This window comes from Ranitomeya variabilis, chromosome 5, assembly GCF_051348905.1.
Source record: "Ranitomeya variabilis isolate aRanVar5 chromosome 5, aRanVar5.hap1, whole genome shotgun sequence".
Taxonomy (NCBI): Eukaryota; Metazoa; Chordata; class Amphibia; order Anura; family Dendrobatidae; genus Ranitomeya; species Ranitomeya variabilis.
This window is the reverse complement of record NC_135236.1, coordinates 105,488,057-105,503,337: the sequence shown is the minus strand read 5'-3', so window position 1 is coordinate 105,503,337 and position 15,281 is coordinate 105,488,057. Positions and strand designations below refer to the sequence as shown.

General features: G+C 43.5%; 1 protein-coding gene across 3 annotated transcripts in view; it reads left to right on the top strand.

Annotated features, from left to right (window-relative positions):
• Positions 1–15,281, top strand: part of ADD2 (adducin 2) — a 157,538-nt gene that overhangs the window by 373 nt on the left and 141,884 nt on the right. The window lies entirely within an intron of this gene.

Here is a 15,281-nt window from a genome sequence, read left to right as displayed (position 1 = left end):
ACTCCAATACTATGTAAGGCCAATTCCATAACAAGGTAGTTAATTCTTTATCACATCAAATAAATGATGCATGTATTCATCCTTATGGCCATTCTGTCTCTTTGTAGTTATTAAGTGTTTTCTCACCATTTGGCGGTAGGCGCTATATATATTTATATTCTGTGCATCCCAGTATAAAAATAATGGATATAACGGAGCCATGAAATAAAGCCCCCTGCTGAGAGTCTTTACATGACTGCAGTACTGGCAGCAGCCAGCAGGGAGCACAGGCTACAGAGGGATTCACTGGCTGTAATAAAATGATGGACTTGATCTTAATACAAATAACAACAGCACAGATGATGGGGCGACATGCCCATCTGCTTCATTTCTGAGCTGTCCGGCATGTTCCATTTGTTGCAATGCAGAAGCTGTAATGAATGCATCCAGAGTGTGGGAGGACGGGAGAGGCAGCGGTGCTGGAGCACGAGCCAAGATACCTGCTGCTCCTAGAAATGGGAGGATCCATCTTACATCAGTTATACAGTATGTGGAAATAGTATCAAGCCATAAAAAAAATGGAGCGCTCCCTTGTAATCCTTTATTTTTAGAACTGGAGAATTCCATGAGAAGGTGTCACTGTATTAGACTGCCAGCTGTGAGCGCACTGGTGTATGGAATGGTAGATGTGCTGTATACTGGTGTGCGGAATGGTAGATGTGCTGTATGCTGGTGTATGGAATGGTAGATGTGCTGTATACTGGTGTATGGAATGGTAGATGTGCTGTATACTGGTGTGCGGAATGGTAGATGTGCTGTATACTGGTGTGCGGAATGGTAGATGTGCTGTATACTGGTGTATGGAATGGTAGATGTGCTGTATTCTGGTGTGCGGAATGATAGATGTGCTGTATACTGGTGTGCGGAATGGTAGATGTGCTGTATGCTGGTGTATGGAATGGTAGATGTGCTGTATTCTGGTGTGCGGAATGATAGATGTGCGGTATACTGGTGTGCGGAATGGTAGATGTGCTGTATGCTGGTGTGCGGAATGATAGATGTGCTGTATACTGGTGTGTGGCATGGTAGATGTGCTGTATACTGGTGTGCGGAATGGTAGATGTGCTGTATACTGGTGTGCGGAATGGTAGATGTGCTGTATGCTGGTGTGCAGAATGGTAGATGTGCTGTATACTGGTGTGCGGAATGGTAGATGTGCTGTATACTGGTGTGCTGAATGGTAGATGTGCTGTATACTGGTGTATGGAATGGTAGATGTGCTGTATGCTGGTGTGCGGAATGGTAGATGTGCTGTATACTGGTGTGCGGAATGGTAGATGTGCTGTATACTGGTGTGCGGAATGGTAGATGTTCTGTATGCTGGTGTGCAGAATGGTAGATGTGCTGTATACTGGTGTGCGGAATGGTAGATGTTCTGTATGCTGTGTGTGGAATGGTAGATGTGCTGTATACTGGTGTGTGGAATGGTAGATGTTCTGTATGCTGGTGTGTGGAATGGTAGATGTGCTGTATACTGGTGTGCGGAATGGTAGATGTGCTGTATGCTGGTGTGCAGAATGGTAGATGTGCTGTATACTGGTGTGCGGAATGGTAGATGTGCTGTATGCTGGTGTGTGGAATGGTAGATGTGCTGTATGCTGGTGTGCGGAATGGTAGATGTGCTGTATACTGGTGTGTGGAATGGTAGATTTTCTGTATACTGGTGTGCGGAATGGTAGATGTTCTGTATGCTGGTGTGTGGAATGGTAGATGTGCTGTATGCTGGTGTGCGGAATGGTAGATGTGCTGTATACTGGTGTGTGGAATGGTAGATGTTCTGTATGCTGGTGTGTGGAATGGTAGATGTTCTGTATGCTGTGTGTGGAATGGTAGATGTGCTGTATGCTGTGTGTGGAATGGTAGATTTTCTGTATACTGGTGTGCGGAATGGTAGATGTGCTGTATGCTGTGTGTGGAATGGTAGATGTTCTGTATACTGGTGTGCGGAATGGTAGATGTGCTGTATGCTGGTGTGTGGAATGGTAGATGTGCTGTATGCTGGTGTGCGGAATGGTAGATGTTCTGTATACTGGTGTGTGGAATGGTAGATGTGCGGTATATGGTGTGTGGAATGGTAGATGTTCTGTATGCTGTGTGTGGAATGGTAGATGTGCTGTATGCTGTGTGTGGAATGGTAGATTTTCTGTATACTGGTGTGCGGAATGGTAGATGTTCTGTATGCTGTGTGTGGAATGGTAGATGTTCTGTATACTGGTGTGCGGAATGGTAGATGTGCTGTATGCTGGTGTGTGGAATGAAAACACAAAAAAGCACAGTAAAACCAAAACCACTCTGTTGCAAAAAAATCACAGTGGACAGCAAGTGCTAGTAAAAAGATGGAAAAAACAGGGTATTTGGTTGATACGTTTTTTGCAAAAAATGTATATTAAGCCGCTGTACCAATCGCCAAGGTATACCCATATCACAGCAGTCCTAACTAATGAATGTAATCCCTATCTGATGTATTTAAAACCTGGTCATATGTACAATACCTGTATGAGCAGGATTCAGAAAAGGAATGTCCATGTGGACACGTTGGACAGAACGGCTCCTTTGCGCACAGCTCAAAAAAAGAGGGGTGGAGGCCTCCCCAGTCTTGTAGAAACAAGAAAACAATTATGTAGAACCAGAACACATGAGCTGCGCGCACAGTGAACAAGCCAGTAAAGACATGTTCACACCACCAAGAGACTTGAAAACACAAAAAAGCACAGTAAAACCAAAACCACTCTGTTGCAAAAAAATCACAGTGGACAGCAAGTGCTAGTAAAAAGATGGAAAAAACAGGGTATTTGGTTGATACGTTTTTTGCAAAAAATGTATATTAAGCCGCTGTACCAATCGCCAAGGTATACCCATATCACAGCAGTCCTAACTAATGAATGTAATCCCTATCTGATGTATTTAAAACCTGGTCATATGTATTTTTTTTTGAGCTGTGCGCACAGGAGCCGTTCTGTCCAACGTGTCCACATGGACATTCCTTTTCTGAATCCTGCTCATACAGGTATTGTACTTGCGTTTTGCGCCGCATGCGTCACTGCGGCGCACGCGTCCGGGCGCAGAGGACGCAGCAAGTTGCATTTTTGCTGCGTCCAAAATCAATGAAAAAAAGGACGCATGCGGCGCAAAACGCAGCGTTGTGCATGCGTTTTGCTGCGTTTTTGTGTGCGTTGCGGCGCCGACGCTGCGGCGCACAACGCAAACGTGAACGTAGCCTTACAGATGCAGCACCACAGCATGCAGGAGCGCCACGACATGCAGTATTTTCTCTTCTCGCCCAGTGTCTGATCCAGCAGAAATGAGTGAAGCTCCAAAAAGCGATTATTTAGATTTAAACTGATATTCCAGCCATTACTGTAGAAACCATGATACATTTTTTGGTGTTTTTTGGATTAGTGGTTAATCCTCCATCCCTTCCCACTAACATTATCATGGAGGGGAAGAGTTGTAAGGGATCACCAGTGTGCTCTGCCATCCCATACAAGTGTCTATGGAAGTAAGAGCAGAGGGCCCCTGTAGTTTGGGCATCTAAAATGTATTTATTTTATAACCTGTTTGCTGAAATACACTCTTAAAATAAGATATAACTATTAAGCCCGGTGTAAATTGTTGCTGAGGACACCGCTCTGTGTCCAGAACGTACCTGTGATTTATGGCTGCTCTTCTCCAGTTCCATTTGCTGCATTGCACATTAGCCTCTGTGTCTTTGCACCGCTTGGGTCATATTTCTGGACATTAGTCATATTTCTGGACATTAGTCGTTCCTCGCCTGCAGTATTGCATGAGGTCATCCGTTGCAGCACAATAATGGACGTCAAAGCTCGCCTTAACACATTAAGAGCTTCAGGAAAGATTTACGGGTGATTCTGAAGGACTGGTGCTAATGCCTCACCGTTGTTTGTATGGGATTTCTAGCGGTCTGTACAAAAATGGGGCATATAACTGATTTCCTGTTATAAAAAGTTTGGTTGGAAGAAGTTCTCACCTGTCAATAGTATTATTTATGTACGCTTTGCAGACCTCTCTGTCCCCATTGAAGCTCACGATCCACATTCCCTATCAGTATGTCTATGGCATGTGGGAGGAAACCCACACAAACATGGGGATTTTGTCCTTGGTTTGAACCCAGGACCCCAGTGATTCACGGCTACAGTGCTAACCACTGGTGATAACATCTAGATTATTGGGTTCTGACTGATGGCACCTGCATGGATTGGCCACTTTAGAATGGACTGGCAGTGTGCATGGTGCGCCGCCACTCCATAAGTCTCACAGGGTACAGCGCTAGTAGTCGGGCGGTTCAGCATGCACATTGCCATTCCATTCTAATGGTGATAAAAGTGCCATGTTCTGACCATCGGTGGGACTTCCAGCAGTTGGACCCCCACCGATCTAGAAATTATCAGCTAGCAGCTTCTTCCAACCCGAATAACCTCTTAAGGCTCACATTGGTCCGACCTGCAGCAAATCTCACCCAGAAACCGGTGACATTTGTCAAAAACCTATATCCACACAAGCCAAAGCTTTCTTGGTTCCCGCTGACCCCTGCCCATCCAGGTCTAGAGGTTACAGTTAGACAAATATGAAGCTTCTGCAGAGCTCATGCCAGGAAAGCCTCACCATGTGTGGAAGAAGCCTGGGAAAGTTAGAATACGGGGGAGAGGAAGGAGGCTTGTTTTTTTCCCACACTTGCCGATTTTGCTGCAGTTTAGCAGGTAGAACTGCAGCAAATTTGGCCTCACATGGATTCATTTGTAGATTTTCACTTCCTATTGAAAAAAAAAACTATTGCAATAAATCTTTGCTCTTACTGCAACAGAAATGGATATGCTGCAGATTTAGAAATCCACACCAAAGATCAATTTCTGTGCCGAAAAGTGGATGAGATTGTTTAAAATGCCGTCTACTTTACTGCTATTACATTTCGCTGCCAAGTGGCAAATTAATCTAGGTTGGTGTGATGCCCACTTTAATGGATGGTGAGAATAAGGATCTTCTCTCCACAAATGCTGAAATAAAGTGGAACGGAACTATCTCCGATGGTTAGTAATGTGGTGGTATGAAACCTCACCGGAAATATTACTAATAACCTTTAGTACTTCATGTATGGAGACCCCATTATTTATGTATGGCTTTGATAACTATACTTCTCCAACCCTTCTTAGAAAACATTTACTGCCATATTAAACTTTGATAGTTTATTTTAAGCTGTTAAAGGGTACCTGTCCCCAGGAAAGACACTATTACCCTGCAGGTTAGCCCCATATCTGCAGGTTAATAGTGTTTTTTTCTGGTGACAGGTTCCCTTTAATTATACGTACTATTAAGTTAAATAAACTTGTCCGTGAAACAAAGACCATGCTTGCATCGCAATACCAGACCCTGACCGGTGGGTTTCCTGCCCTATATATGCCTCTGAGGCAGTCAGATCTGGAGACCCTAACGGTCAGGGTCTGGTATTGTTATCTGAGCATGGTCCATGTTTTATAAATGTGTGATTTCGGCTTAAAGGAAATCTGTCAGTAGGATCAACCCTCCTAAGTAGTGATGGGCGAAGCCCTGGATGTTCAAGTCCGGCAGGTTCAGCCAAACAGTTTAAAAAAAAAAAGGTTAGTTTGGGTACCAAAACAGTACCCGAACCCGAAACCCATTCACTTGAATGAGGGGCCCAAACAATCAGTGTTTGCCACGCTGTCAACTGCAAATGTGCTTGTTGTGATTGTAATGAGAAACGTTTCCGCTCTGCTGTGCTGTGTTAGTTATAATCGGGCACAGCCCTGAAGCCGATCTGACAAGTGCAGCGGCAATGTTTGTAATAAAACAAGGTTCACTTCCGTTGCACTGCAGAGCAAAGTCAGTCATTACATGTCTCACACTGGTAACGCCCTTTCATTTAACATAATCTCTGGATGCAGATTCTCCTTCAGATCAGTGTCCGGCCCATAGATCTTAAAAGCTCATTTACATATAAGAAAAACATGGATTTCTCTGGAGTAAGACATTGGATTGCAGATATCAAGGTGTCATTTTATTCTGCTTCCTATGACCTACATGCCCATATGGAAGGCCTAGGAGGGTGGATCCTACTGACAGATTCCCTTTAGGGTATGTGTCCACGTTCAGGATTGCATCAGGATTTGGTCAGGATTTTTCATCAGTATTTGTAAGCCAAAACCAGGAGTGGGTGAAAAATGCAAAAGTGGAGCATATGTTTCTGTTATACTTTTCCTCTAATTGTTCCACTCCTGGTTTTGGCTTACAAATACTGATGGAAAATCCTGACCAAATCCTGATGCAATCCTGAACGTGGACACATACCCTTAGATGCTACATCACTACTTTACGCATTGAAGCTTTGCTAGCTGGGAATCTTATATTTGCTGGACAGTCCACACCCATAGAGGATGGAGCATGGATGCCGCTGGACTGACCTATTAAAAAGATCGCATCTGATCTGGAGGACAAGCAAGGTTAATATAGTCATTCGTATGTTACAGTGCATGCCGGCTCATCCATTTCACTACACATATGACATGCAAATCCTATATTGATTTAGTGCAATATACATAGTAGTAATGACATTAACTCCAGTTATGGAGCCAGAGATGCAATATTAATTAAAGGAGGAAATCATGCAGAATTAATTTGAGACTAAAAATGTGAGACTTTCTGGTTAGGTTGGCGAGCAGGCTATTAGTTATGTTATTCGAATCTCCCTACGCCAATACATAACATTGTTTTTTCTTCACTGCTATCCATTATCCTTGTTGCTTGCCATTCTCCTGCTGACTGCCATGGGCCCGTGTGTGTCACTGCCTGTAGCACTGGGTTCCATGTAAATCACCTTCCAATCTGACTCACACAAGCTATTTTCGATTCCCGCCTGTGTGAACTTCCCACGCAGCTGTGTGAATCGACCAATCTGCCGGCTCCTCATGACAATCTCCAAGTCTCTGCTGTGGGGAACGATCACATTGAATTTTAATCGAAAAATTAACTTTGGAAAAGGAGATGGAGCTGGTTGTTCACGTACAGGGGCATTCTTCACTTATTGGCGCGATCAGGTGCCGATGGCTTCAGTATAGGAAATAGAAATAAAAATGATCATACTTCCTATGCATTAGTTTCTTCTGTATTAGTAATGTATAGGATGAAATGTAATTTCCTCTGCTCTTAACTGCACATTTGCTAATATCTAGGGGAAGATTTGCACACAGACCTTATGTTGCGATGGAAATAATGCAACAATAAAACACAGGAGTTTACATGTTTTTTGTTCCAGCTTTGCACAATTGCAAACTTGGTTTCAGATTAAAAAAAATATTCCATTCACAATTCTAGAATTTCAGATATAGAATCAAATTGTGTCACTATGTGTGCCACCATATGGTGTCCCCATACTGCACTATATTAAAGGGGTTTCCATTACTAGGACAACCAGTTCTTTAACTAAATGTTTGGCCCCGATATGATAAAATATTAAAGCCTTTACTTCCCTCCCACCCTGGCGCTGTTCTAGCGGTGTCAGCACTTGCGGTCGCGGAGCTCTCGAGCAGTATTTTGGCGGCGCCCAGTCAGCGCTGGAGTCACGGTCTCTGCCTTCCTATGGATTGAGCATGAAGAGCAGTCCATACATCTGTTCATGTTTAAAGAGGTAAGTAAAGGCTTTTTTATTTTATTGAGGCCAAACATTAAGGCCATGTTCACACTTCGCGGTTTTTACCGCGGATCCGCGGCGATTTTGATGCTGCGGGTCCGCAGCAGTTTCCATAGCGTTTCCATTAACATGTAAACCCTATGGAAACCGCAAACCGCTGTGCACATGCTGTGGGAAAAACCGCGCAGAAACGCAGCGGTTTAAAACCCGCAGCATGTCACTTCTTTGTGCAGAATCGCTGCGATTCTGCACCCATAGGAATGCATTGAACCGCATACTTCCCGCATGGGGCTGTGCCCACGATGCGGGAAGTAAGCGGATAATGCGCGGTTGCTACCCGGGGTGGAGGAGAGGAGACTCTCCTCCAGGCCCTGGGAAGCATGAATAGTGTAAAAAAAAAAGAATTAAAATAAAAAATGATGCTATACTCACCTCTCAGCGCTGCCCGCGGCCGTCCGGTCAGAGTTGCTGTGCGAACAGGACCTGTGGTGACGTCGCGGTCACATGACCGTGATGACGCCGCGGTCACATGACCGTGACGTCACGAAGGTCCTTCTCGGCACAGCATCTTTGGAACCGGAGCGCCGCGTGCAGCGCCGAGGAGATGCGGACATCAGAGGGTGAGTATAACCAATTTTTATTATTTTTACCATTACTATTGATGCTGCATATTGCTGCATATGCAGCATCAATAGTATAGGAGTAAACCTGCAGCGGAAACCGCTAAACAAACCGCGATAAATCTGCAGGGATAACAGCAGCGGTTTTGCCCTGCAGATTTATCAATTCCGCTGCGGGATAAACCCGCAGAGGGACGCCGCAAAGTGTGAACCCGGCCTTACTATCCTAGTAGTGGACAACCCCTTTAAGGAGATAGTGATGTAGTTATAGGGCATGTGGAGGTAATAGTTACACCTGGGTGGCGGCCCTAATGATACAGTGGATATAAAAAGTCTACACACCCTTGTTAAAATGCCAGTAGAGATGGGTGGACATCTGGATGTTCGGGTTCGGCCGAAAAGTTACAAAAAGTTTGGGTACCAGAACAGTACCTGAACCTAGACCCAATGAGGGGCCCGAACATCCAGTGTTTGCCACGCTGTCATGTGCATGAAAGCACGGCAAACACTCCTTCTGATCGGCGATAAAATCATCACCGACGGTCAGACAGCCGCAGTTCCCACGCTGTCAGAAGGCAGCATGAGCATGCAGCTGTGATCAGAGGTGTAAAGTTTACCTCTGGTCACTGGTGTCAGCTGATGGGACTACTGCTCCCATCAGCCGACACCTGCTGCCGCTAATAATAATAAGAGCAGGTGCAGCTGATGGGAGCATTCATCAGCTGGCTCCTACCCTGTAAATATACAATTTAAAAAAAAAAAAAACGGCGTAGGTTCCCCTGGATTTTTGATAACCAGCCAGGCAAAACTCACAGCTGGGGGCTGCAACCCTCAGCTGTCAGCTTCAGCAAGGCTGCTTATCAAGAATAGATGGGTCACCATGCCTTATTTTTAGGTATTTAAATAAATAATTTAAAAAACAGCATGCGGTCTCCCCATTATTCTTGATAACAAAACTTGTTAATGCTGACAGCTGAGGGTTACAACCACCAGCTGTGGGTTTTGCCTGGCTGGTTATCAAAAATACAGGGGAACCCACACCGTTTTTTTAAATTATTTATGTACAGCGCAGGAGTCGGCTGATGAATACTCTTTGTTACTAGCGGCAGCAGGCGTCGGCTAAGGGGAGCAGTTGTCCCATCAGCCAACACCAGTGACTGGAGGTAAACTTTATACCTCCGATCACAGCTGCGCGCTCATGCTCTTGACAGCGTGGGAACCACGGCTGTCAGACGGATGGTGATGATGTCACCGCCGATCAGAAGCAGTGTTTGCTGCACTGTCATGCACATGTTCGGGGGGCTGAACCCGAAAAGTAACACAGACATCCTGGTGAAGTCCGTGTTCGGTGTCAATGCCCAAGCAGTAGGTGTTCGTTATGGACACTGAACTTCACTGTTTGTGGTCGCCCATCTCTAAATGGCAGGCTTTTGTCATGTGAAAAAAAAAACCATACCAAGAGTGAATTATTTCAGAAACTTTCACCTTTAATGTCACCTATAATCTGTACAATTCAATTGAAAAACATATGGAAATATTTTCGAGTGGAAAAAATAAAGAACTAATTAATGTGGGCGCATAAACTAGCCTAAACTAATACTTCATTGAAATACCCTTTGAATATTTGGCACCATGGCACACCTAGAACTGGCAATGTTTGTTCACTCTTCATTGCAGTAGTACTCCTGTTCTGTCAGATTACCAAGAAACTGTAGGAGAGATAGGGTTGTAGCCTAGAACAACAGTTAGTTTAGCACTCAGATTAAACTCACCTGTTCGCTCTTTTAAAAACACACATAATATACAAAATCAGCAGCAGAATATCCACAGGTCAGTGAGTGACCATCAGGCATCAGATTGTAAAGGGAGTTAGTGGAAAATATTCCGCGCTTCCAACAGAATGGAGATGTATATCCCAGTATGGTACAGAAAGGTGGTGGTTTATTTCCATGCGTTTCGAAGTATATAACTTCTTCAGGAAAAACTGGCAAAGCAGTTTTTTTTTTTAAGTTGACTTGGAGGTTATGCTTAGGGTCGTTGTCATGCTGAAAGGTGAAATTCATCTTCAGCTTTTTAGCAGAGGCCTGAAGGTTTTGTTGCAAAATTGACTGATATTTGGAATTGTTCATAAGCAGTCATCAAAGCAAAAGGTGGCTACTTTGAAGAACCTAGAATATAAGACATAATTTCTGTTGTTTCACACTTTTTTGCCAAGTATATCATTCCACATGTGTTAATTCATAGTTTTGATGCCTTCAGTGTGAATGTACAATTTTCATAGTCATGAAAATACAGAAAAATCTTTAAATGAGAAGGTGTGTCCAAACTTTTGGTCTGTACTGTATATCTAATAATATTAGCAAATACCTCCAATTAGCGAATCAGAAAAACTATACTCTATGTTGCTCACCTCATGTGCAGGCATTGCAGTAGCTTAGGTATCCATGGCTACGACCACTATCATCTAACTGTCGCTATATGAGTGGTCGTAACCATGGATACCTAAGGTCCTGCAATGCTTGCACATGAGGAAGGAGATATAGCAAATCTGAAGAACTATACTAGATTTCTAATTGGGGGGTATTTTCTAGTATTATTATTACACCTGCTACATATTGGGATAGGATCTTAGAGATGGGAATACCCCTTTAAATAAAGTTTAAAAAACAGTTTTACTAAATATTTAAAAAAATATATAAAGTTCAAATCACACCCCTTTTGCCCCCATTAAAAAAAAAACACATTTGGTATTGCTGAAATTTTTTTCACCATTTAACTAAAAAATAACTTATACATGTTTGGTATCTGTTATGATCTGGTGGCCTAGGAGCAGCATGAGATGTACCCTGGAGAAGGTGGTACCTGTACTGACTGCAGACCCTGAACTTAACACCGCAACTAGAAGTAGCCGTGGAATGTACCTATCACTCCCTGGACATCTCGACACAGCCGGAGGACTAATTACCCCTAGAGATAGTTTTCCCTTTTCTATCTTGCCTCAGAGAAAATTCCCAAAGGATAGGCAGCCCCCCACAAATATTGACTGTGAGAGGAGAGGGAAAAAACATACACAGACTGAAATCAGAATTTAGCAAAGGAGGCCACTTCTAGCTAAATAGAAAGGATAGGACAGAGTACTATGCGGTCAGTATTAAAACACTAGAAAATATCCACCACAGAAAATACAAAATCTCCACATCTAACTAAAGATATGGAGGGTATATCTGCATCTCCAGAGATACCAGCTTGGCTAAACAAATCCTTATACAGACCAAGCTGGACAAGACAAAAACATGGAAAAGAACTGAACAATAAGGCCCACAGCATGTGGACTGCAAAAATCAGGGCCAGAACTTATCTTTGTTGAAATGAATAGCAAAGCAGGAGAGACCAGGCAGGGATGTGAATCCTCCAGGAACAATGGACAACTGGCACTGACTAAAGGGTCAAGTAAGACTAAATAGCCCAGTCAGATTTGCAAAAAGTGGACACACCTGATGAATGCTGCGATCCAGAGACAGCAGCGCTACCACTTACAGTATAACCACCGGAGGGAGCCCAAGAGCAGAATTCACAACAGTATCTGTGTACTAGTATTCATCTGGGAAGTCATATTACCAGGTCAGTTTTAAAATTTTGTGAACATGGAAAATAAAAAACCCGAAAAACAGTTTTGGAATTGCACTTTTTGTTTGCAATTTCATTTTCACCGCACGCAGAATTCTTTCCTCATTTTCCAGTGCACTATATGGTAAAATCAATGGTGTCATTCAAAAAGTACAACTTGTCCCCCCAAAAAAACAAGCCCTCATATGGCCATAATGATGGAAAAAATAAAACAAGTTATGGCTCTTGGAAGAAGGGGAGCAAAAAAAACAAAAATGAAAAATCGTCCGTAGGTGATGGGGTTAACGGATCCATTTTCCATAGATTTCAATGTTAAAAAAAAAACCCTGTTCTAGTTGAAATCCGTTTTATATTTTAAGCTGGACAAAAAAGTTGCGTCTGGAAAACATTGTTGTCAACGGATTGCTGATCTGTTCCAATGATTTCTGGACTTGTGAACTTGGGCTAATTCACTGTGCACTGGTAGTTGTGCAAACACGCGTTTCATTGATACCTTTGGTGACTGGGAAGTATACTCTTGGAACCCTTTAGAGGTCCAAATACACCATCCCCCCAGCCCAACACAACCATTTTGTACTTGTCTAAGCCCTCGGATCTAGTGATCCAAGATTTCCCATGGTAGCAGATGTTCGAAGGCTCACAGGATTGGGGACATTTGTCTCATGCTCAGCTGATTTTCATGACCATTACAAAACCTCCTTTTTGTTTTTGCATTTCCATTTAGAAAAGTGCACAAGGGTAAGAGTTTTAAGTAACAATTTAAAAATCACAAAACATCAGACATGTCCCGCTTAATGAATACTCTGCATCCTCCTCCATCTGCACAAATTAATGACCCTGGTGGGAATTTTGCAGACTCATTGAATTAATGTAGACCTTAGTTATCTAATTCTGAACTTGTTCTTTCATGCATGAATATGCTCGTGTATAAAGTTGGGTTTCTGGCTCTATTTTTGCTGAAAGTTGAATTTTTTTTTTTTTTATTTAAATAATTTCAGCCTTTATGGCCATGTAGTCACACACGGCACCCGTAGATAATATGGCCTGATGATTGTATCTTAGGGCACTATTTTATTATTTTATAACATTGCTATTATTAGGTTACATTGAATTTTGCAGTGCTAAAAATATAGCTACGGTAAATCATTGATAAATAGATAACTTGCCAATATAGTACTGTTCAGTGTTGGACCGGGGTGCTAAGGGCCACCAGTAACCCATGCCAGGGGTCTGCTTTTCAGCTACATGCAAAGGTGACATTATCCTCAATCACAAACTTGTATAACAATAAACTGGGCAGATTGGTAAATGAATAAGATGCCGCCATTGTCTATACATAGTGATTCAAGTATATTGTGCCAAGTACTGCTCATATCAGAGGGTGGTGGCCCACTCTTGTACAGGGCCCACCGCAGGATTCTCCTGTGGGCCAGTCAAAGCTTGGTGCTGTTCCCCAGGTGCTTCCTTTTTTCACTAGCTTGTCTATTTTGAGTTCCATCCTCCTCGCTTCCAGTCTTGCCCAGGGCAGGTTTTTTTTTATTGACAATTGACCACATTGAGTACATTATTTTGCTGAAATTAATACAACACATTTTGGACAATACAGAATGTAAAACTAATTCTACCCTCCTGGATGGTCAAATAAGTTTAAGGCTAGGTTCACATTGCGTTAGTGGGTGATCGCTAACGGACAGCGTTGCACGGCGAAAATGTCGCAATTAACGCCGTGCAACGGGTCCGTTAGCGCGCCCATTGACAGCAATGTAAATTTTGCCTGTAGCGCATCGCTAGCGCGTGCCTTTTTCGGCTCGCGGTAGCGATGTGCCGTTCTTTTGGGACGCGCCACGGACGCTGCTTGCAGCGTCCGCGGCGCGCCCGAGGTCCGTTCCCCGCTCTCGCAGATCGGGGATCTGCGAGAGCGGGGACGTTAACGCGACCCCTAAACACGGCCCTGAAAAATACATTGCGTTAGCGCAATCCGCTAGCGCTAAACGGATTGCCCTAACTAGTGTTGAGCGATACCGTCCGATACTTGAAAGTATCGGTATCGGAAAGTATCGGCCGATACCGGCAAAGTATCGGATCCGATACCGATACCCGATACCAATACAAGTCAATGGGACTCAAGTATCGGACGGTATTCCTGATGGTTCCCAGGGTCTGAAGGAGAGGAAACTCTCCTTCAGGCCCTGGGAACCATATTAATGTGTAAAAGAAAGAATTAAAATAAAAAATATTGCTATACTCACCTCTCCGAGGGAACCGTGTTGTGAAATTGGATTTTGGGCTCCCCCGGTGGCCACTGGTGGAATTGAACTGGTGTGCATCATCCCCTCTGTTCACCTGTTTCCATCAGGATGTGGGAGTCGCTATTTAACCTTGCTCCTCTGTCACTTCCATGCCGGTCAACATTGTAATCAGAAGCCTTTCTGTGCACGTTCCTGCTGCTAGACAACTCCCAGCTAAGTTGGACTTTAGTCCTCGTTTGTTTTTGCATTTTGTTCCAGTTCACAGCTGTAGTTTCGTTTCTGTGTCTGGAAGGCTCTTGTGATCTGAAATTGCCACTCTGATGTTATGAGTTAATACTAGAGTCTTAAAGTAATTTCAGGATGGTATTTTGATAGGGTTTTCAGCTGACCATGAAAGTGCCCTTTCTGTCTTCCTGCTATCTAGTAAGCGGACCTCAATTTTGCTAAACCTATTTTCATACTACGTTTGTCATTTCATCTAAAATCACCGCCAATATATGTGGGGGCCTCTGTCTGCCTATCGGGGAAATTTCTCTAGAGGTGAGCCAGGACTATATTTTCCTCTGCCAGGATTAGTTAGTCCTCCGGCCGGCGCTGGGCGTCTAGGGATAAAAACGTAGGCAACGCTACCCGGCTACTGCTAGTTGTGCGGCAGGTTTAGTTCATGGTCAGTTTAGTTTCCATCCTTCCAAGAGCTAGTACTTATGTTTGCTGGGCTATGTTCTCTTGCCATTGAGAACCATAACAGTTTGACCGGACAGAAAGGGTTAAATTAATTGACAGAGAAAGGAGAGAAAAGAGAAGTCTGCTGAAGATTTTTTTTTTCCCTTCCCTTCAGTTCTGAGTGTGCTTGTAATTGTATCTCTTGCAAGTCTGCCTATATTGCAGCCTTTCTCTCTCTCTCTCTCCTTCTAATCCTGGAATGGCTCTGTGTTCACCTGTTTAAAATGGATATTCAGAGTTTAGCTGCAGGTTTGAATAATCTCACCACGAAAGTTCAAAATTTACAAGATTTTGTTGTTCATGTTCCTATATCTGAACCTAGAATTCCTTTGCCTGAATTTTTCTCGGGGAATAGATCTTGCT